The sequence below is a fragment of the Myotis daubentonii genome, chromosome 8, assembly GCF_963259705.1.
Source record: "Myotis daubentonii chromosome 8, mMyoDau2.1, whole genome shotgun sequence".
In the NCBI taxonomy this organism is placed as follows: domain Eukaryota; kingdom Metazoa; phylum Chordata; class Mammalia; order Chiroptera; family Vespertilionidae; genus Myotis; species Myotis daubentonii.
Genome location: NC_081847.1, coordinates 15,378,478 through 15,402,644, shown reverse-complemented (window position 1 = coordinate 15,402,644; position 24,167 = coordinate 15,378,478). Strand labels below are relative to the sequence as shown.

At 42.9% G+C, this 24,167-nt stretch overlaps 1 non-coding gene across 1 annotated transcript; it reads left to right on the top strand.

Annotated features, from left to right (window-relative positions):
• Positions 1-6,503: 6,503 nt before the first annotated feature.
• Positions 6,504-6,607, top strand: LOC132240314 (U6 spliceosomal RNA). Its single transcript, XR_009454244.1, has one exon. It is a non-coding gene; the product is annotated as a U6 spliceosomal RNA (small nuclear RNA).
• The last annotated feature ends 17,560 nt before the right edge of the window (positions 6,608-24,167 follow it).

The following is a 24,167-nucleotide window of genomic DNA, read 5'->3' as shown; positions in this document are numbered from 1 at the left end:
TCCATTTTTATTTGGATGCATGCCCTGGTCCAGTGAATTCTGATTTTGTTTTGGTTTTTGGTCGTCCCCCACACACACCTATTCCTTATTCATACTTTGTCAGGCAGCCTCTGCCCCGGCATCATCACCATCACTCTATGAAGCTTAGTTCAACTTTTGGCTATACCAACACGCACAGAACAAAAACCCTTCACTGCATATTGTCTCTGCAGTGCCCCCTGCGACGTGTTGCTGCAGCACATGGGCCCTGCAGTGGAGATGTGGATTTTCATTATGAACTGGCCCGTAGGGGAGGCGTTGAGCTAAGATTCCTCCCCATCTCTACTTTACTTTCACAATTAATACCAGTTTGGATGATGCATGGTTATTGGCTTCAACATCAAGAGGGAACACACTTCATTTTTACTCAATTTCCTCACTACACTGTTCACTGCAGTGATCACTCAGGCTAATGTCAGAGAGTGTCTCTCATACTCTTGAACACAGGTCAAATCACATTAAATCACTGTCTCGTGCCCCGGGGATATCCAAAGCTCCCAGATATTCCCATACATTTCTGAAGGGCTCATGCTCTCAAGGGCAACTCTGCCTCCAGGTTCCAGCTCTAATTCCTGTTCTTTGTTTTCAAATTTCATCCGAATATTATGACTAATTCACCTTTGTCTAGGTCCACTTTTTAAAAACCCACTCACATAAAGAATTTGATAATGAATTAGACTTCAGTGAATAATTGGGCAGCTAGTGAGAGGGCAGTCATATCGTGCCCAACACTAAACAAATTAATGTTTTAGCCATTCCTCTTCCAGAATCACTGATTCTCATGGTCCTATCCCCCATGGTAACAAGTTTTATGCCATCTGATTGGTTCATCTATTTTTCTCTTGTATGTTGTCCTGGAAGTCCATATTCTCCTCATTCTGTTACATGAGAAAATTCAATAGCTACCGGCTCTGATCTTGTGCATACCATAATATTTGCCAGAACTGATCCAGTAGAATTTCCATTTAATCAAATAAATTTAATAGATTGCAGTTGTGTGATAAGTGACAGTTTTTCCAATTATATAGGTTTATGAGGTACTTCATTTAAAGGCTCTTCTTGACCTAAAAATTACACCATCCTATATTACCCCCAAGTTGAATTAGGTAATATGCAAATGCAATATATGCTTAGGTACCAGTAATGGAAACTATCAATATTTTTTTAAATAATTTGGCATTTACTAGTGCCTACAAGTGCCTGAGGATGCTTCCCTGGCCCTGGGAGGTTAGATTTGGGCCCCTTTGTGCTACCCAGGGGGCTCTTTGAATTTGCTAACACACATTTTTGTACTTTCAGGGCCAAAGGAAGCCTGGTATCAGCCCAAAGGAAGTCAGTGATCACAGAATGCCTGTGGACAGGGTGAAATCAGATGTGTCCCATCTGCCGAAGTCCTCGCACCTCACCTGCTCCTTTCTCTTCACTTCTGAAACTCACCTGTCCACCTGTGCCCTCGATGATTTTGCCATCCACCCTTAGCACAGCTTAGGACAATTTCTTCTCCAAATGGCCCCATCAGACACTTTCTACAGGAGTCCAACAAGAATTCACAGCGAGGCATGTACTAGTACAGTGACATGTCACATCAATAGTCAGTATAAGATTGGAGCCTCCAATTTTAAGATGGCTAGAGTGGTTTTCCCTAAGTGGGGAGAGGTATAGGGAATTGTAAAATTCTATTTTCATCTACCTGTATTTCCCACAAGAAACGTTTTCTACAATAACTTTTTTTTATTAAAAACAAAATAGAAAAAAAAGATATATTTAAAATGAAATTACATGGATAGGTCACATGGCAGGCTTTCCCAGGACAGGGGCTAGAAGCCCGCTGACTTGTTTTTTAGCCTGTACATGATTTTTTAAGTCAAATTAGTTGTCAATATTTAGCAATCAAAATATTTTAGACACGTGTAGATGACATGTCTTCTCTTGAAAACTCCCAGGAGGTTTGCCACCATGGCCCAGGTGTCAGAGTCCCAGTGGCAGGGCCTTGCAATTTATACTGTCACCTGGTGCGGAGACACTTGGTTATTTAAAAACAAAGAGAAATTAAACATTAAAAAAAAAATAAAGAAGAAAGAAAGAAAGAAAGAAAGAAAGAAAGAAGGAAGGAAGGAAGGAAGGAAGGAAGGAAGGAAGGAAGGAAGGAAGGAAGGAAGGAAGGAAGGAAGGAAGGAAGGAAGGAAGGAAGAAAGAAAGAAAGAAAGAAAGAAAGAAAGAAAGAAAGAAAGAAAGAAAGAAAGAAAGAAAGAAAGAAAGAAAGAAAGAAAGATGTGATGGGGTGTCAATTTGATCATCCACCTCTTTAAGTCAGAAGACCACGTCGGACTCCCTCCAGGCAACCCCCATGGGAGGTGAGAGGACATGCTGGGTTTTCCAGTGGCAGGAAGCTGTCTGCAGTGATGAGCTCACTGGGCTGCCAGCAGGTGAATGGTTGGTAAAAGAGTTTTACCAGATCTGTTAGAGGTGAAAGAAGCAGGCCCCTTGGGTGGGCCCAACCTGACCCATTTAAATAAGAATCTAAAATCTCAATGCTTACCAAAAGCATGCCAAGCCTCCAGGCCCTTTTCAGGGCTGTGAATCTCAGTCCGCATCCAGGACCTTTGCTTGGGATTAAATGAAACTTAAACCTGCTAAATAAACACAGGCACAAAAAATCATTGGGAGTCACCTGGCATCAATCATCGCTGCCCCAGTGTTTCTTGTCCTGACAGTTACTGTAGGGAGGGAGCCCTGAGCAGTCCAGAACAAAAGAGAGAGAAAAAAAAGGAAAATGGCAACAGAAAAGAAAATTAATACATTATTAGCTCAGGAAAAAAATCAAATGAAAGAAAATAGTTATCAACAGGAAGACAAATCCATAATCAGATAAGAGGTTTCTGTGGTGGACTTCACACTAGCTTCTCCTTTTAATCCAATGGATTAAAATGTTTTGCTTCCCTGAATCCTCTCTGCCCTGGATATTATATTTATTCCTTAATTTGTTCATTCATTCATTCATTTATGCTTTCACTTATACATTCGTTTATTCAACAATGTGTTCCAAGTGCTGGGGATACAATGGTGAACAAGGCAAAGCCCCCGCTAAAGGAAAAAAGACAGAAAAGAAACAAGAGAACACATGAATATATCACGTTGAGAGTGATAGATGCTATGGAGAAAATAAGCCCAGTAAGGGGTCAAAGGATCTTTGAGGTCAGCAGGTCAGAGAAGCCCTCTCTGAGCAGGAGGCCCTGGAGCTGAGACCTAAACGCAGGTGCCACCGTGGAATGATCCCAGGCAGCATCTTCCAGAAGAAAGAACAGCAGCAGCAACGGCCTGTGCGGGACCTCCATCCGGCGCCATTTGAGGGGCAGGCAGGAGGCCAGTGGGCTGACCTGCACATGGCGCTCTGCCAATGAAAATCAGTGAATGAGAGTACCTCGTGGTCAGGAATGCCAAAGTTTCATCTGAAGCAAGAGTACTGTTTCATCTAGACCAAGACAGCTGTTGTTTTTTAAGCCAAGTTCCTCTTGCTCCTGAAAACTCTCAGAGTTGATAGGTATACATATATATATATATAAACGCAGCGGCAGATGCAAGTCCACCGACAGGGAGGTGCTAAAGAAAAACTGGATTGAGTTCTTACCTGAAATCAGCCACAGCTCTCCCCAGGGGCCTAGGAGAGCTGCCAGCAGGGAAGTTATCGCCAGGAAGACTGTGGGGCTCTGCCTCCAAATCAGGTTTCACCCGTTGGCCATTTTAGCGAACCGTCTGAGTTCCTTAAGCCCAAGGTTTCTGGGCTGCTCCCTCTGCCAGGAATGGTTTGTAGGTCATGTCTCCTGAGTCCCTCCAGGAGCTGCCCACGTGCCCTGGGCCACCAAGTAGCCATTCCTGCATGTGCTCCTGTGACATCTTTCAATTCCAATAACCTGCAACACTTAGGCTTTCAGAGCTTACGCAAACCTACAGGGCAGGTCTGAGTTCCAGAAAATTGTTGGGGCATAAACAGCCCACCTTTTTGTCCCCATGGGGGACTACCCTGAGACCCTCAGCAGCATGGAACCCTGCTTATCCACAGTCAGCATACCTGAGGATGACAAACCTTCTACTGGCCTCCTCTCCTTCCCTGTCTCGTTTCCCCCTCCCTCTCCTGGGGCTTCCCAGCATCACCTCCCAAAATAAACACCCAGTCCTCACATCCTTGTTTCAGTCTGCTTTTAGAGAAACTAAATAACAAGGCCCTCCTAAAGTGCTAACTAACATTCATCATTTAGGACTCAGAAGTTATATCTTCCAAGAATCATTCCTTGATCTCCTAGGCCCACCCCTTCCCACAACATACAGGTTTGGGTCAGGAATCTTTTCAATAAGCTCGCTCAACACATGGGAGATGTTCAATGCTGTTCTTTGATACATCTCTCAGTAGGCAGCAAATGTAAGGAGTGAGACCTGAGACCAACCCAGGCCTCAACCGGCCCTGGCCTCCCCTTCTGATTGGGGTGATCCTACCTCTAGAGCACATATTGATTAGTGCTCTCTGGGGACAGTCCTATTGACAATTTGGCTGTTCTCAGGAAAGCACAGCAAAGCAACCTTTCAGATTTAGGCCAACCTCCCTTGCTCAACATTAGCAGTTTTTCCTGGAAACATCTGGTGGGGAGGGACTGTTAGATACCAATAGGAATCATTTCCCAAACAACAGTGGACACATGGACTCAGGCACATAATGGACAGTGAACTCTGACCTTTAATAGTCAAGCCTTTTGTGTTTCAGCATTTGGCCCTGTCCATGATGAAGAGACTTTCTTGCCCCCAGGGCAGTGGTCAGCCAACTGCGGCCCCTTGAGTGTGGCTCTTCCACAAAATATCACGTGCGGGTGCGCATGTACAGTGCGATTGAAACTTCGTGGCCACACTCAAGGGGCCAAAGAGCCGCATGTGGCTCGCGAGCTGCAGTTTGCCGACCACTGCCCCAGGGACTTCTACTGGCAAAGTGGCCTCCCCAAGTTTAAAGTACCCAAGCAAAGCAGCACTAAGTCATATCTCTTATAATTCAAAGAACAAAAGTACTTAAAATAGATCCTCATTTGTCTGAACTTGCAGTTATTTTACCTGCAAACAAAACAGATTAATTTTTTGGCCTGAACCCAAAGTAAATGGACTTGTGTTCATCGCATTTTGAGGTAAATGTGTCTCTTGCAAATCTGCACCAGTTCAATGGCAGCAAAGAGCTGATAAGGCGTTCAGAGATTCATTAGTTATTTTCAGATAACATCTCTACCAGAAGGTCCATCTACTGAGTAGTGCAAGCATGTTCCCCAGGAGCTAGAACCAAACAAACACAGATCTATTTCCTGGAAACAAACCAGAGGGGGGGGGGGGAAGGATTCTGCAATGAAAATTTGAGGTGTCAGTTTTAGATAAAGAAAGATGCTTTGATGGCCAGATTGCTCAATACCTTTAGGAAAGTACTGCTAGGGCTCTGCTAAATGTTGAAGGGAATGCATACACCTTCGGTGGATAAAATAACTAGAAGAGTCATTTGTCAAATCTTCCCAGTGACTCTACACTGAGCTTCCTACTTAGATGAAGAGGTGAGATCAAGACAGCAGAAGCCTGAGTGTACCCAGGTTGGCCTGTTTTCTGTGGCACTTGGGTGCATGAAATGAGACACCAGTGTTCTGAGGCAGAATGGATGGACTCTTAATAATTTTTTTTTTCTTTAACTTCATGACGCCACTTCAGACAAATCTCAAAAGTGGAGTTGGTAGCTGAGCTCGCAGCACTGGTGAACACACACATCTATACAGTCAGGAAGGTTGGGAAACAATCGTCCAAAGACGGGAGGGAGAGAAACTGTAAAGGAAGGGAGTGGGATATAGTAATCGTCCCTATTGTGTGACACAGGGTCCAGGCAAAAGCTAGAGACTGCTGCAAATGAGAGTCCCGGGCAGGTGCTCAGAGAATAGCTGTTTTGCACACAAAGAAAGCTCACATTAAAGCCACTGTGTTTACTGTACAATTGTAGTTGCCTTTAATGTCTTCTGGGCATTATTCACCTGTTCCATTATTGCCCAGTGAACATTTTATTTTACATAATGAAGGGTTGATTCTTCATTCTGTTCCTACTGAGCATCAATACTCTTTCTGAATTAGGGAAACTGGCACAGTTACTGAGTCCAGTTCTGAAAGACTTTGTTGCCCTGATGGCTTATAAACCATAGGGTAAATGAGGTGAGAAGGCTAACAAAGCTTGGGCTCTTTCCCATCTGATTCCAGGTGTCATTTTAGTCAATACAGCACTGAACCAAATCCACGTTTGCAATGGCTGAGGGAGAGCCTGAGCGGAGCAGTGGTCAAGGGGCTCTTCATGTAGCATAGCACCGGACTGACTAGCCCCAACCATGCAAAACAAACACAATAGAATAAACCCCCCTTCTTTTAGTAGGGACATTTTGTAAGTATTAAAATATAACAAGTTTGTGCTCTCTTCAGCAGCACATATACTAAAATTGGAACAATACAGAGATTAGCATGGCCCCTGCGCAAGGATGACACACAAATTCGTGAAGCGTTCCATATTTAAAAAAAAAAAATAAGACAAGTTTGCCCTGGCTGGGTGGTTTCATTTCTGGCCAGAGTTGGATTGGATATGGGAGGCAACCTCTCTCTCTCTCTCTCTCTCTCTCTCTCTCGCTCACTCTCTCTCTCGCTCTCACTCTCCCTCTCCATCTCTCTCCTCTCTCCCTTCCTCCTTCTTCAGAAAATAGAATAAAGTCGTATCCTCAGGTGAGGATTAAAAATATATATGACACATTTAAACTAACCTTGAAAAAACTACCACTTACTGGGCTTTAGTGTGGCATTTAAAAAATATCCACAATTATCTGAAAAGGTTATTAAAATAGCTTTTACTTTCCCAGCAATAGTCCAATAATATAACTTCAGCCCAATATTCAACCCAAATAATATAACACAGCAGATTGAATGCAGAAGTAGATATGAGAATATAGTCTTTATTAAGCCAGATAGTGAGGAGATCACAAAAAGGTGGGAAATGCCACTCATCTCCCTAAATGTTTTTGTTTAGGAAAATATAGTTTAAAAAAATGGTATCCATGTTAACATTTAGTGGACTTATTATTGTTATTTCAAGAGGAATTAATAAATAAATGTGTGTTTTTATATTTCATCAGTTTGAAATTCTAATGTGCTAAGTATCACCATCAATAGATGTAGCCCACATGAATAAAAGCTCTATGGGGACTTCAATAATTTTAATCATGTAAAGAGGCTCAAAGATCAAAGAGTTTGACCACCATTGATATCTGAGTTCTCACCCAACTTAGCTTCATAGTAAAAGGTGAAAACTTTGGTCTACCAAGATCTGTTTGTCAGTTCCAATCACAGAAAAGTTAAGATCATGAAGGAACCTTTAAGAAGTTTCCACACCAGTTGTTCAGCTGAGCTCCAAGCTCAGTCCTTGATCTGAAAGCTCTCCCATGGGTTCAGACAAGTTCATGCGAAGACTTAGTCTTACTAACCCTTCTCCTAAGCGGCCCCTCTCCTTTTAAGGAAAGGACTTCTATGACTAGATGACTGTATCAGAGAGGGGCAGGCATACAACCAGTCCCCAATGACATGATTCCTGTGTGTCCGCCTCTCACACAGGATTTCTCTCACAACTCCTACAGACAAGGGCTGCCCAATGGAGCAGACACAAAGCAAGACAGTCCCAGCCCTGCACTGTAGGAACTAGTGAAGAACTGAAGCCACAGCAGAATTTGCCTGTTAGATGCTATCTGCATCTCTTCGGATTCCTTGAGGTGGGTGAGTTGGACCCGGAAGGTATGCTGGCATGATGCTCCAAGCACCCCACTGTCATGCCCTACAGGGAGGAACACCTCATCTGTTTGCTTATCTACAAACACTAAAGTGCTCCCATCACTTATTTCCCCACCAATTCTCAAATGATTAAAAGATCAACACTCTCCACCCATCTATCTCCTCAAATTGCTGCTGCTGTTTCCTGGAGCAAGCAAAAGTTTCCTATACATCATTTTTTATATCTGATGTGGGCAAAGTATAGAGATACTCAAGAGATCCCCAACTGCAGGGATGCTCAAACTTAGAGAAATTCCAGAGCCATTAATAATTATAATCTGAAAATGCAGCTCTGTCAACAGTGGAGTTGACAGCTTGGCTGTTGGAGTTGGTCAACTTTGCCAAGACCAATTATTCCATTCCTCACTCTTACTTCAGTTAGTGAGTCTCACTTCAAAACACCCACCTGGAAAATGGCTAAAAATGACTATGCCAAGTAGAAAATGACACTCACCTTTTTTTATGATTCCTATGGAATCCTGTGTAGCCTCTTTTGCATCAGGTGGTAAATAACATCTTTAAAGCACTTTACTGCTTTGATTCTCAACCAAAGTCTTCATACTACATGATGTTTCTTATATTTCAGGTTTTCAATTTTATAAACAAGTAGATTATATGTAAAATGATACAGGCGATTTGCTGATTTTAAAGGAAAATAGGAAATCTAAAAAAAAAAAAAATGCCATTTATATTCTCCATACGACAATGCTTCATCAATCATACCTTTCTCTTTAAAATTAGACATGCATTTATTTATTCATTTAACAAAATTCAAAGCATCTTTTAAGTAATTGGATTAAAGAATTTGAAAGAAATGTTTCAACATGGTAGGCATGGGAAATATGACAGAAAAATTCACAAACACTTAATGATGTTATATGAGGTAGTTCATTTTTAATGCATCTACCTCTTACAGATAACTTTTTAAAAAAGAGAGATTCAGTAACTTGCCCAATGTCACACTTTATTTTTCCAAGAATGAAAAATAATGGAAATAATTTTTCCCTGCTGCTGGCCCCTAACTAGATATTTGATAAACATTAGGTTCTTTCCCTTTTCTCTGAATTCAGATCCTGGTCATTGTCCTCCAATTTTTATTTTATTCTTTCCTTGGTTGTCACATAGAATTCAGCACCAATGATGAAATAGACCTGCTGACTCAGTCACAGAGGAAACGATGATGAACACTTCTGGCCCTGAGTGAGTGCAGCTGACAAATCACGCTGGGGACTGTGCTTAAAGAGATACACCTGCCTAAGGTGGGTAAGGAGAGATCTATTTCTCTACAGGGAACCGCCATAAATCAGAAAAGATAAAAGCATTTAAAAACAACAAAGCAGGCAACATTTTTTGAGTAATTGAGCCTAGTTTCAGAAAACAAGAAATGACTGTGTCAGTCCTTGTCTTTCAAACATTATTCTCTGTTTGGTTAAGCTATACAAACACCAGGACTCTGATGTAAGAAAGACTTTTCTTTTTGTACATTGTACATAAATGTCTTTAATCTTTCAAGTTAGGAATTTATTGGTTGAGTCTTCATGGGTAAATTCAGCAAAGCTCTGAAATGTTTTTTTTTTTTTCTCCAAAAAGAAATAGAGAAGGAGGAGGAGGCTGAAAAGGGTCAGTGAGACTCAAACCAGACCCACCACCCCTTCTCCCAAAAAAAGTGTTTTCCTGGCATAAGAGAGTAGTTGAGGGTCCAGCCAACCTTCAGCCAGCTGACCTCTGGGGCCCAGATGAACGTGTTTTGAGTCAGGCAGGTGCAAAGGGACTGCAGTTGAGCTGACCAGTTGCAAATGGAGGTTCTTTCTAGGGATTTCGACAGCAACAACCAACCAAACAAACAAACCTGCCACATCACAGGTAAGCCTCACAATTGTGTTCTGGCCACTTACTCTGGTTCTTCACTCTTCTTGCCTTTTCTGCAATGCATTGGTCAAGGCCAGGTCATAGCCTGGCAGTTTCTCCAGTTTGGCCCATGAACTGGGAGCCAACTTTTCTCTCATTCATGAACAATAGACAATGAGTGAGAAGTGCTTCATGAGTTGGTTAGAAAACAGAGTGTGCAGAAGAAATGGAGAGTGCTGCTTCTGGTTTCAGTTCATTTGCTCTCTACCTTTCCTGCTCCCAGCCCTATCCCTACATCTGCATTTCCTGCTCCATGAAAAGATTTCACACTGGCCACACACACAATACACCCAACATACATCACATACAACATATACACCGTCTACTGTACACATACCCCACATCACATACCACCACCACCATCACTATAACATCTTATGCACACACACATATACATTCCCTACACATACATACAATACACATATCCAAGGACATATACCACCCTACGCACATAGACCTCATATTCACACACACATACCACACACACATACAATACTTACACTATATACACAATATATGCACCTCATCTATCATACACATATCACATACCACAGATACTACCATCACATTACTATCACAACCTGTTCATACACACACCACCCACCACACACACATTCATACACACACATAGCTCACACATATCACATACACCAAGACACACCCACACATACACACCTCATGCACCACAACACATCCCCACCTCAGACACTTCCACACAACATACATTCACACATGCTCACCACCCCCCTACACACACATACTTCCAGGTCCCTTCTGTGTGTTCTGAATGTTTTAGTGATAGTTTTATTGACAGTCACCACATGTGTCTCTGTGTTACAGTTATTTCTATTTTTCTCCCAACTTTTTCTTATTTGGTGCAGGTTCTAAGTCTGATTAATTTTTGCTTCTCACCAAAAATCCCTATCACATGTACAGTGGCCTCAGTGAATATCAGATAAATCAAACAGAATACAATAAAATTATAGTTAATTTAACAGGTGGAGGATGTAGAATAAATAAATGCATAGCAGGGGGACTTCACAGGCCATTAGGGAAGGAGAACTGGACATTTTCTTAATTCTGTGGCAAAAACTCGTTATCTGACTAACTGCAAACCAACTGTGACATGCATCTCATTTGAAGGAAACGAATATATCTGTGTTGAGTCCATGGACGCAAAGGGCCACTGTGAAAGCAGCGTTAGAGGACCCGGAGGGGGAATTCAGCCTTAGACAGGGCGGCTGTTGCTGCTGAGGTCTGGACAAGCCAGGGCAAAGGCTTGAGTTTCCATGGGAAATCACAGGGAGCCGCTACAGGTCTTGGATCTGCGGTGCAATATAATTGAGGCTGCACTTTAATAACGAACCATTAGGTATAGTTATGTGGAAAAATCTTCACATTTTGCAAATAAGCCAGGTAGGCCTTGTCTGCCTCATCAAGAATTCCAAACACAGGTTGATGTGCTCACAAATTCACAATTCAGAATTAATTGGTTTTTAGGCCATGCATTTAGGTCATATCATCCAGACACTCCATTCCATGTGGTGAAAAGAAATTAAGTCAATTTCCCCCCGCCAGACCCTCGGCTTCCTTACAGGCCTTGCGATCCGTCCCCCTGCGTGCGCGGGAGGAGGACAACCTTTAAAGGCATTCTCATTATTTCTCAGGGAGATGTCATTAAGTACTGTAAACATGTCCTGAATGAGTCCATGTCACAAAGACTGCAAAGTGTTTATAGAATAAAGAACCTAAAAGCACCAAAGTGAGATAAAACAGGGGAGGGAGAAAGGAAAGGGGAGAGACTTAAAATATAAAGGAGAAGAAAATGTCTTTGTGATCAACGAGTGGATCTAAAGATGTGGACTAAAGTAAAGTTGCCCCCCTAGGAGCTTTGACCACAGAGGAAAGAAGGATGGAATCCCTCTGGTTCAAGGGCCCACCCTCCTGGTTCCCAGGCTCCTGGCAGACATCACTAATCCATCACACATATCTTCCTCTCTGAATTTATAACTGGCAGACATCACTAATAAATCACACTAATCTTGCCCTCTGAATTCACATCTGGCAGATATCACTAATTGATCACACTCATCTTGCCCTCTGATTCACATCTGGCAGACATTGCTAATCAGTCACACCCATCTTGGCTTCTGAATTCATAACTGACCTCAGAATTCTTGGCAACAAAGAAGTCCAATCAAGCAATTAAAATTGCAATTTAAATTTACTGATATTTCTGTTTGTGAAGGGCCCAGGTATCCTTCATTGGAGTCCGTGATACTGCACTATTACAAGGAGGTTGATTGGCCAAGATGAGATGAGTACACTGTCTTGGTTGAACATTGCCTTCTTTGTTATTTTACTCTGCATTGGCGTTTACGGTCAAGTTCAGGAGACAAGATACTCAGAGATCTGCATTGATTTGAATTCCCAGGAGTTGAGTTGACACTGTGTGTATACACAGCCCCAGGGTAGTGTCTGGTATTCAAGATGCAAGGAACCGAAGAGGATCCATGTGTTTATTTCCAAGGAATAATGACGGCATCAAGACTCTCTTTTGGGGCTTTACCTTCAGCTCCCAGGAATCCTTTGCTCACCTCATGCGGACAGCAGAAAGACCTGGGAATTTACAGCCTCACCCTCCCTCCCCCAACCCCAGGGCAGGCCTTAGCTGTGGGTCTGCAGTGTTAAATCACAGCCACCTTGTCTTAGGATGGGAAAGTTCTGAGGCACACATTAAGCTCCAGAGTCTCCTCAGGGTCAGGCCAAAGGTACCTTCTGCACAATTGTGAGCTCACACATTTGCTTGGCTCTCCCCACTCCTGCTCTGCTTCTCCCATTTCCTCACCAGCACTGGGAATACCTTCTTAACGCTTTGTCACTTGCACATGAATTTTCATCTTGGGCACAGAGAGAACAGTAGATAATAAACTTACAGACACAGTGCAAACTTCACCTGTGTTTCTTCACAGGTGTGCCAGACCTGGTCCTGGGACTCCCCTTGACCTCTTCTCCCAGGAGGCACCTGGCCAGGTCTGCACCCTGGAGAACAAGGGGCTGGAACAGCTGGACAGACCTGATGGGTCCTCTCTTGGTGAGGACACACATCATCTGCCTCACCTTCTAGGAGCTACATGCAGATTTTGCAGGGATCCCTAGGAAATATGTCACATCAGCTGACGCAAAACCACTAAAGACTATTCAAAATCTTCCCAGGAGGAAGCATGAGTGGAAACTATAAGGCACCACCTAGCTCTGGTAGGAATTTTTGGAAAAAGTTTTAGTTATACAAAAAAATTTCCCGAATGCCCAGCCGTTGTGGCTCAGTGGTTGAGCATCAACCTATGAACCAGGAGGTCACAGTTCAATTCCCAATCAGGGCACATGCCCGCTTTGCAGGCTCAATCCCCAGTGAGGGGCATGCAGGAGGCAGCCAATCAATAATTTTCCTCTCATCATTGATGTTTCTCTCCTTCTCCCTTCTTCTCTGAAATCATTAAAAATATATTTTTTAAAACTTTTTTTCTGAAGAAACTAAAAAATAAAAACAAATTTAACTTTAAAAATCATAAACACCAATCACAGAGTTAGCATTTGTGAAGCTGCTAAGCAATTTGCAAAGTAGGTTTACTTATTTTATTTATTGTATTTCACAGGTACAATAACGTGTTCTGCTTTTAAGTAGAGGGAGAACTTGTGTATTAAGATGGGTATTATTAGTTCCTTCAAATCAGTAACCTGAGGGGACTGTGCTCTATTCAAAATGGGTCAATTGTAAAGCTTACCCTAGAGCCTATGATGCTTCTTCAAAAGACCCCAAATTGTGGGGCTCTTCATTTGTTTAAAGCAGCAGTTCTCAACCTGTGGGTCGCGACCCCTTTGGTCCTGCTATACCCCTTTCACAGGGGTCGCCTAAGACCATCTTGCATATCAAATATTTACATTACAATTCATAACAGTAGTAAAACTACAGTTATGAAGTAGCAACGAAAATAATTTTATGGTTGGGCCACAACATGAGGAACTGTATTTAAAGGGCCAGAAGGTTGAGAACCACTGGTTTAAAGTCAATCAGAAAAGTCAGATGAGAAAAATAAGAGAAATAGGTAAAAGTATCTTCCGTTAAAATTACAGTGTGACAAGGAGGTAACGGGATCTGATGTACTGAAGCGGATGCAGGAAGAAAACCGTGTTTCCTGGAAGGATCACACTCAGAGTAAGTGAACCTTCAACACACACCAGCATTGCAAGGGTATTATCTTCTTGGATTTATCCTTCCATTGTATGGCATTCATGTATATTAAACAGCAGTCTCATGCACAGGATAGTTATGTAAGTTTTCACTTCTTTCCTACTCCGGGCCTCCTCTCCAACTGTGGTCTGTGACTGTAATACCCCATGACCCTGTTCAAGACTTCTCAGACCTCCTCCACCTGCATCTGTCTCCCACTTGCCCACTCTGGACAGATGACAGTGCCCCTGCTGCTCCAGTTACTACTGGAGTGTCAGACCATGAAAAGCGCTACCTTTTCCTTCTTTGTAAGCCCCACAGTGCCCAGTGCAGCGTTGGCACTCTGATGCTGGACCAGGGCACCTCAACACCCGGTATGTGGCATTCACTCCAGACTCTTGCATTTTGAAACTGTAGTGCGAGGCAGTAATCACGTGTTTTGAGGCCAGCAATGTTTAGTTTTGGAAGTTCTCCATGTCTTGTTTTCTATCTGGAACATAGCTCTTTACGTCTGGAATCTATCATCTGGGAAATCCTAAAATTGAATGAATTATTTTCTTTTCAAGAAGTATGTGTAACTTTCCGCAGAACCTGAAAGGGGTCTGAATTCACTTTCTAGGGCTACTGTAACAAATCAGCGGCTTACGAGGCAAATTTCTTTTCTGGCATTTCTGTGAGTTACAGGTCCAGCACTGGTCTCACGGGCCTAACATCAAGGTGTGGCAGAGTTGTCCTCCATTCTGGGGACTCTGAGGGAGGGGCATTTTCTTGGGAGGAGAGATGTTGTTTGCTCATTCCAGCTTCTAGAGGTAGCCCATGTCCCCTGGTCCAGGGCGCTGTCCATCTATCTTTAAAGCTAGCAAGAGAGGGGTGGGGGGTGAGTCTGTCCTCTGTGACATCTCTATAGTTCATCTTTTTTCTGAATTCTCCTTTTCTGCCCCCCTCTTCCAGTTTTAAGGACACTTCTCATTTCACTGGGCTCCCAAAACAGTTAGAAAAAGAAAAAAAAACAGATCAAAAGGTGTGTAATGAAATGTGATGTGTACATCAAGCATTTATTGAGCATCTACCTGATAGCAGTGTGCTTAGATGGTAAGATACAGTTATAAAGGAGAGAGGAGTAGGGTTACAACCATCCTGATTTACCCGAAACAGGGGTTTCCCAAGACACAGGAGGTTCAGTGCTAAACTGGGAACAGTCTAGGTTTAACTAGGACCATTGGTCACTCTAGGTGTGTTCTCCTCCATGAGGAGGGACAGGAACAAAATGCTGTTGAATGGACTTCACAAGGTGCCATAAGTACTTTCAATGGAAGAGAACGGGGCTGAGACAGACATGAACAGAACCAGAGGCATACCTTCCTCTGCCAGCACCCCTTTGGAAGAACATGGATTGAGCTCCAAATGCACGCCAGACTCTGGCTAAGTGCAACCTACACACATGATCTTGTTTAAACCTCAGAACAGCCACATGAAACAAAGACAGTTATTCCCTGCAGTTGGCAGAGGAGGAAAAAAGAAGGAGAAATAACTTGCCTAACATCACACAACTACTGCTAAGGTCAGATCCCCAGGAACAGACCATAACATAAGGAACTGTGAGCGATAGATTTACTAAGGAAGTGCTCCCAGAAGAAAAGTGTAAGGGAGTTTGGGAGCAGGATAAGAAGGAGAAAAGACAACAAGGATGAAATTTCAGAAAAAGTTCCAGAGAGGGTACCTTCGTTGTAATCTGGCAGGGGCACCCTGGGGTCTAAGTCAACCTTCAGTTTCCTCCGACAGGAAGTGAAGTTCACCCTCCCGCGCATTTAGTTGGCTGGCTGTGGGCCACTGAGGGACTGTATATAGAACTCCCAGGCATTTCTGGCTCTCTCTGTTGTATGAGTAAAGTGGTTCCTGCACAAAAACAGGCTGTTAAAGAAGAGTCACAGGTGTGGGCTGTAAAAGCAGAAGCACCAAGGCTGGGAGAAAGAAGGTAGCCAAGGTGGTCTGCATGGAATATGAGCTGTGTTCACTTCAGCTAGTAAGAGTCAGGGTAGACCGTGAACTCAACCTAGCAAGTTCCAAAGCAAGGTAGCTAACCCTCTCTTCCATTCTATTTGCACATTCTTGCGCATTTTATTAAAACCTAAGGATTATGGAATTTTTTTTCCAGAAATTTTTGATCCTCTCTCGAGAATATGTTTATTGATTTTTATTTTGTTTTTTAGAGAGAGGAAGGAAGAGAGAGAAAGACATTGATGTGAGAAAGAAACATCGACTGGGGATTGAATCCTAGGTATGTGCCCTGTTTGGGAATCGAACCCACAACCATTTTGGTACATAAGATGATGCTCCAACCAACTGAGCCACCTGGCCAGGCATTCATAATCTTTTTGCAAGAATACTTTCTACCCACTAGATTGTTGACACAAATATTAAAACTCAAAGTATGTTGCCATTCAAAATGGACAAACATGTAGTATTGTGGCTTGTAGGTACTTTATTCTCATTTTCTTCTAACAGTTGACTTGCTAGTAACAGGACTACTTAGTATGTCACTGATAAGATTATAAAGATTACGTACAGCTATCTGGATCTCAATGATTTATCAAATGGCTTTAAACATCATAATTCATCTTAGAATTTTTATACACACAGAGATTGTAGATGTGTCAATAACTGTGTACCTGGGAAACTAGGAGACAGTATTGTCCTTTCAGAATTATGACAGGAGTGGTAACTCCTAATTTCAAACATCAGAAGGCTCCCTTATTCACTGCAAATGAGATGTTTCAGTGTGACCTTGGCTGTTTATTGTCTGAGAGAACAGATCCTTTATGGGCTCCACATGGAAAGTTCAAAGTTAATAACCCATTTTAGACTATCACCCTCATGCTTTCCTCAAACTGCAGAGATGTGTTCTGATGAAACATTCATTTTCAATGAAATGAATATATAAATGGTGATAGAGTGCTGTTTCTGAATTTTGTTCTAGACATAGCAGAAAAAGGTATTTAATATAGTCATTGAAAAGTCTGAAAGAAGAAATGGGTCTTCCAGTTGGTAATTAAGAATCACCGACCACAGGGTTTTTCAAGATGGTGAGGGGGTAGGTGGATCTTTCTCACACCTCCTCTCGGAACCAAACTGGAAATAAAACAGAATTGGGGATCATTCGCACTGAAATACTAACTGGAGACTAGCTGAAGAGGAGACAAACATAAACCACCTCGGACGGGTAGGAAGGGTGGGGTGGCGAAAGTGGCTGGCCCCACTCCCTCAGGCGGCAGGCCAAGGGTGTGGAGGGGTATCTCGCTGTGGAAAAGCGGAGGTTCCCTGAGATGAGTGAGGCCTGGACCCCAGATTGGGCTCCCCAGTCCAGAGCGCCAGAACAGGGAAAAGCTGCCCACATAGTATCTAGTGGTGAAAAGGAACAAGGCTCCTATTTGCCAGGGAGAGATGGAGGCTGCTGGAGACAAAGCCATGTTTTCCTTTAAAGGGCTGGAGTATAGGATGTGCATTTATAGTCACTCACCCCGGGCTTCCGCCAAGGGAGGGTGGTGCAAGGAGAGTCTAGGGTGGAAGGCATTGGGGAGAGATGTGTGAAAGTGGCTGCCAGCAGGATACCTGCATTCGGCATCCCCCCTCACCACACCTCCCATAACACAGCAGCCATTTTTCCTGAGATACACAAGCCCCTCCCAGCAACGGCAGCCAGGGGAAAGGCAATTAACCCACCCACTGGGATACAGCTCACCCCACCCTGCATCTCAACCCTGCTGAGGAGGCAGCATCAGAGGTCAAGCCAATGTGTCTGAGCAGTCTCAGGGGTATCAGTGACTGACTTAGGGGTGGGGCCATTCTCCCCACATTCCCAGGAACCCAACTGGTGTTTTCCCCGTCACAGGAGAGCTGATAGAAATTCCCGCCTTCCCTAAGACCCCACTAGATTGCCTACAAGGAGCTCTGCCCTGCTGAGGTCAGGGAAATGTTCCAGAACAGACTCAGAAGGGCGGCTCAGGACCAAAGGAGCGCACCCACCATCTTCCCTGAACTCTGAAGGGCACCTCCTCCTCATGGGATATCCAGAGGTTCCATCCTCCAAATTCTGCCAAAAGGCTTTTGAGAAACAACTCAGTGACTGAGTCTGACAGCTGACTGACAGGCAGAGGTGGGTGGAGCAGATTCCGAGATCATGGTTCCATCCTGGTCAAGGGCACATGCCAGGGTTGTGGGCTCCATCCCTAGTAGGGGTTTTGCAGGAGGCAGCCGACCAATGATTCTCTCTCATCATTGATGTTTCTATGTCTTTCTCCCTCTCCCTTCCTCTCTGAAATCAATAAAAATATATTTTAAAAAAAAGTTTGGCCCTGGCCAGGTAGCTCAGTTGGTTGAAGTGTTGTCCCATACACCACAAGTTTGTTTGCAGGTTCTATTTCCAGTCAGACCACATACCTAAGTTGTGGGTTTGATCCTGGTTGGGGGCATTTGGGAGACAAACAAGTGATATCTCTCCAATTGACATTTGTCTCTCCCTCCCCCCTCTTTCTCTGTCTCTAAAATCAATAAAAACATATCAGTGAGGATAAAAATAGTTTACTTCTCTCTAATATAAAAATCCAGATTCTGTTCCATAAATTCCTTATAGCTCACCAGTCATTCTCTCAAATCTGTGGCACTGGTGCCCATGATCCAAGATGGCAAGCCACACTCTCTTTTCAGGCAGGAGGCTGGGTCAACTGTTTTTTTGTTTTGTTTTGTTTTTTATTGATTAAGGTATTACATATGTGTCCTTATCCCCCCATTGCCTCCCACGCCCCGTTCATGCCCTCACCCCCACCCTGGTGTCTGTGTCCATTGTTATGCTTATATGCATGCATACAAGTCCTTTGGTTGATCTCTCCCTCTTACCCCCACCCACCCCTACCCTCCCTCTGAGGTTTGAGCATCTGATTGATGCTTCTCTGTCTCTGGATCTGTTTCTGTTCATCAGTCTATGTTGTTCATTACAATCCACAAATGAGTGAGATAATGTGATATTTATCTTTCTCTGACTGGCTTATTTCACGTAACATAATGCTCTCCAGTTCCATCCATGCTGTTGCAAATGGCAAGAATTCCTTCTTTTTTACTGCAGCATGGTATTCCATTGTGTAGATGTACCACAGTTTTTTAATCCACTCATCTACTGATGGGCACTTAGGATGTTTCCAGATCTTAGCTATGGTAAATTGTGCTGCTATGAACATAGTGGTGCATACATCCTTTCTGATTGGTGTTTCTAGTTTCTTTGGATATATTCCTAGAAGTGGGATCACTGGGTCAAATGGGAGTTTCATTTTTAGTTTTTTGAGGAAACTCTATACTGTTCTTCACAGTGGCTGCATCGGTCTGCCTTCCCACCAGCAGTGCACAAGGGTTCCTTTTTCTCCACATCCTAGCCAGCACTGGTCGTTTGTTGATTTGTTGATGATAGCCATTCTGACAGGTGTGAGGTGGTACCTCATTGTCATTTTGATTTGCATCTCTCAGATGATTAGTGACTTTGAACATGTTTTCATGTGTCTCTTGGCCTTCCTTATGTCCTCTTTTGAAAAGTATCTATTTAGGTCCGTTGCCCATTTTCTGATTGCTTATCTTCCTTTTGTTAAGTTGTATGAGTTCCCTGTAAATGCTGGAGATTAAACCCTTACTAGAGATAACATTGGCAAATATGTTCTCCCATGCAGTGGGCCTTCTTATTAGTTGGGTCAACTGTTCTTGAAGGAAGGCTCCACAAAGCAAGCAGTCATACAATACTTCTGCTCCTATCTTACTGGCCTGACATTGGGCACATGGTCATACCAAAACTTAGGGGGAGGCTGGGAAACATAGTATTTTACATGAGTAGCCAAAGACCCTGATAAACCTGAGGTTATATTACTGTGGACAAGAAATTAAAGGATCTCAAAGGAAAAAAACAGCCTCTGCCACAAAGCCTTTATGACAATTTCTGAAGATGTCAATATGGCTAATCTCAATAAGGACTATTCCTGTTTCTTTGGGCCCTCATCTTGCTTATTCCAGAATGAGAATTAAACCTGAGGTCAACTCTAATTGTAATGTTGAACGTTATTTTGGAGCATATGAAATCAACCTGTGGCTTTGTAATGAATAATTTTATTGCTTTAAGAGCAGAAAGCCTCCTCACATCCATGATTCATCCATATGGAGGCATAAAAGCCCTGTCTTCTCCCACAACCCTGGGTCAGTGCTGAAGGGTCGTCCTACCTACAAAACTCTCAATGGTTGTCTGAGGCTTTCCTGGGTCTATGCCACAGATGTCACCCCCCCCCCACACACACACACACACATACACACTTGCCTGCCCTGCTTTATCCCCAAGTCTACTCCTTCAAAAACATTTCACAATAAACCTGTGTACACTAGTCTCCATCTCAGAGGCTGCTTCCCCAGGGGAGGAGCGAATCAAACAACCAGCTGAAATCTATATTAGATCACTCTCCAGTCATATTTCTTGCACTTGTCAACTGTCTCTACAGGGCGGTTCTCAGCCCATCATGCCAGTCAGTAACATCTCTCTGCTTCTGATAGAGATGGGCTCAGCTCTCCTCTCCCATTCTGGGAATCCTTCTGGATACCCCAGGAACCTCTTTGTGGGAGCAGGTGCTCACTGGGTCATTATCATCTTTAGAAAGAATGTGCTATGGCAAGGAGAGCTGGGATCTGGCTACCTGCGTCCCATCTCTGCTCCGCCATGTCCAGGCAGCAGGGTGCTGGCTGAGTCAATTTTTGCCTCTCTAACATGAGGATAGCCACCTCTGCGTCACAGGTTTATTGGTTTAATAATCTAATTTGGTTTAAACAGCCAGCTTTTCAATGCTTTCCGGCATAATTCTTGTATACCCCAGGCTGAGGTAGAATTTACTTGCCCAAATGGTCAAGGATATGCTTTGACTTTCTTATTGAACCCTGAGAACTTCAGGGGATTTTCAAAAGAAATGTTCAAAACAGCCCCACTATGTTGAGGCCTCTCATTTTTTGGTGGTGGCCACCTTTTCCTTTGGTTCCTGGTCTCTCTCTCTGTCGCAGTGTGGACCTGTCAGAGTTCAGTGTCTGACCTTGTGTGGCCACTCCAGTTGCTGGATTATTCTCTCACCCTTTGTTGCCTCCAGGCCTAGCAATTGTTTTCGATTCAGGAAAACATGGAGATTTCATGAAAACATCAACCAAGCCACTGATGTAACCTCTGCCCAACTGGAAGACCTGAGAATAACAGGTGGGTTCTCAAAGCAGGGTGCCTCCGCTAGAAGCATCAGCAGGAAACGTGTCAGAAATGTGAATTCTGTGGCCCCAGCCCAGATTTACTGAATCAACAAATCTGAGATCCAGACTCAACAGTCTGTGTGTCAGCCGGCCCTCCAGAGGAATCCTGTAAGTTTGAGCGTCACTGCTAGAGGAGGTGGCCCAAAGGATGTAAACAAGAGGGCTTTCCCTGCGAGTCTTGCACGAACATTAAATCCCCACCCCCACTCCATGCAAGTGGCTGTTTGGGGGCTTACTTTCACACAATCATGTTTTCTAATATTGGTTCTATGCCTTTGAAAAAAGAAAACTACACATTTGTAAAAATTTTAGAGTAAATAGATACAGTACTTTGCAAATTTTTTCCTACCTTTCCTCAGCATTCTGGCAATAAATAAATAAATAAATAAATAAATAAATAGTTATTAAACTTTTAAGCCACGTGACCTGGAAATGATTCCAGCTGCTGACAGTGGATCTGATTATCACACTGTAGGCAATAAAGGGCTAGCTAACCTGCCTTTATTTGCTTTCTGCTCAAGATAAACATTTATCACCGGGTGTATTGATTAACGCCATATCACTTCCCTCCTTACACTCTCACAAGAGAAACAGGCTCCCCTGGGTACTCAAACCTTTGTGGGGTTCAAGCGATACAGAGTGCTCCTATAGCTGTGAAGCCCTGTGAGCTTCAGGAAGGTATGGGGTTCCCTCTGCCAAGAAGAGGCCAGTCACCATACTCCTGAGCTGGTTTGTGTACCAGTACTGCTTTCCCAATGGGAGCCAATCAAGGAACAAAATGATTGTGACAGAATGAGGTGTGGAGTCCCCGGTAGGATGCATAGGGCTTTAGAAAGTGGCATTGCTCAAGTGCAAAATCCCTGCTAAGAATGTCCACATTATTCATGACCTGGAAAATAAGCTGTAAATAAACCTTGCATTTCCTGAAGTTTTGCTTTGGGTTTTTTGTTTTGTTTTGTTTTGTTTTTATGTGTGTGTTGTTTTGGGGTTTTTTTTTGCCAAGTATGGGAAAACAGGGCTAGAGAGAAATCAGAAATATTGGCTTGATTTACCATTTATGACAGACATTAATGAGTAACTGTGGTCTATGAGTGTTTTAATATTTGAGACTGCCTCAGTTCCTATCTAGAAATGGGTGAAGTACAAATTATAAATAACTGGATTGATTCCCCACCAACTCTTTCTGTGATCTTTTGTTTTTGTTAATAAACCATCCTTGTAGCTAATAATGTGGGTTTTGAGTCTATACAACTGAAGAATTAAATAATCTATATATTAAAGTCATAATTATGCATCCTGAGAAGAGTATTTTTATCAGTTAAACATAGTATAAAGAGGTTGACTTGTGGTTAATTACGTCCTGTGACTAACTTACCCTAACCTATTGTTTTTTAAAAAAATTGTTCTGACAGTAAACTTGTTTCCTATTTTGCTCTCTTTCTCCATTCTGGAGAGAACCTTCGAATCTGTCCTTTAAGGGAGTTAATGTGAAAAAGAGGCATTGGGTCTGCACCTTTGAGTCCATGGAGAACCAGTGTGTGAAACAATCTGCAATTGTTTCTTCATGGTTTTCTGCAAATAAAAATATAACATTTAAAATTTTTTTTAACTAAACATTTTAAAGTTGTCCTTTTTAAAAACTTTCTAAAATCTTTTTAACCTTTATTTTTAGATAATGGGATAATTGTAGATTCCTATGTCATTGTAAGAAATAATACAAACATCCCATGTAGCCTTTAGCCAATGGTAAAGCCTTGTAAAATTATTGTACAATATCACAAGGATATTGACATTAATATAGTCAAGAAATAAAACATTTCCATCACTACAAGGATCCCTCAAGTTGTCCATTTTTGTCCAAACCCATGTCTTTCCCATCTTGTCCTCTCTTTAACGCCTGGCAAAAAATGACTAATCTTTTTTTCATTTCTATAATTTTTTCATTTCAAAAATGTTCTATAAATGGAGTCACATACTATGCAATCTTGGAAGATTTAATTTTTTTTCTTCAGCATAATTCTCTGAAATTCATCCAGATCATTGCATGTATTAATATTTTGTTCCTTTTTTATTGCTGAGTAGTATCGCAATGTATGAATATACTGCATTATATTCAACAATTCACTCATTAAAGGACATCTGGATTGTTTTAGGTTCAGCTGTTATGAATAAAGCTGCCAAACATTCTGTGCATGGATTTTTATGTGAACATGAGAGGCCTGGTGCACAGATTCGTGCACCAGTGGGGTCCCTCGGCCTGGCTTGCACCCTCATGCAATCCTGGACCCCTTGGGGGATGTCTGACTGCCGATTTAGGCCCAATCCCTGCAGGCCAGACTGAGGGACCCCACTGGTACACGGTCGGGGCCAGGGAGGGACCACGGGAGGGCTCCAGGGCATGTCCAGCCCATCTTGCCCAGTCCCGATTGGCCAGACCCTAGCAGCAAGCTAACCTACTGGTCAGAGCATCTGCTTCCTGGTGGTCAGTGCATGTCATAGCGACTGGTTGAACGGTCAAACAAACAGTAGGACACTTAGCATATTAGGCTTTTATTATATAGGATAAGTTTTCAGTCTTCAGCAGTGTAATTGCTGGTAGTAGCATGTTTCTTTTTTAAAGAAACTGCTGAATTTTTTCCAGCGTGACTGTGGAATTTTGCCTTCCCACCAGAAATCTAAGAATGATTCGGTTTCTCTGCATCCTAGCCAGTGTTTGGTATTGTCACTATTCCTCGCTGTGGTTTTGATTTACACTTCTCTAATGGCTAATGATTTCCCTAATTCCTAATTAATTTTCATGTACTTATTTGCAATC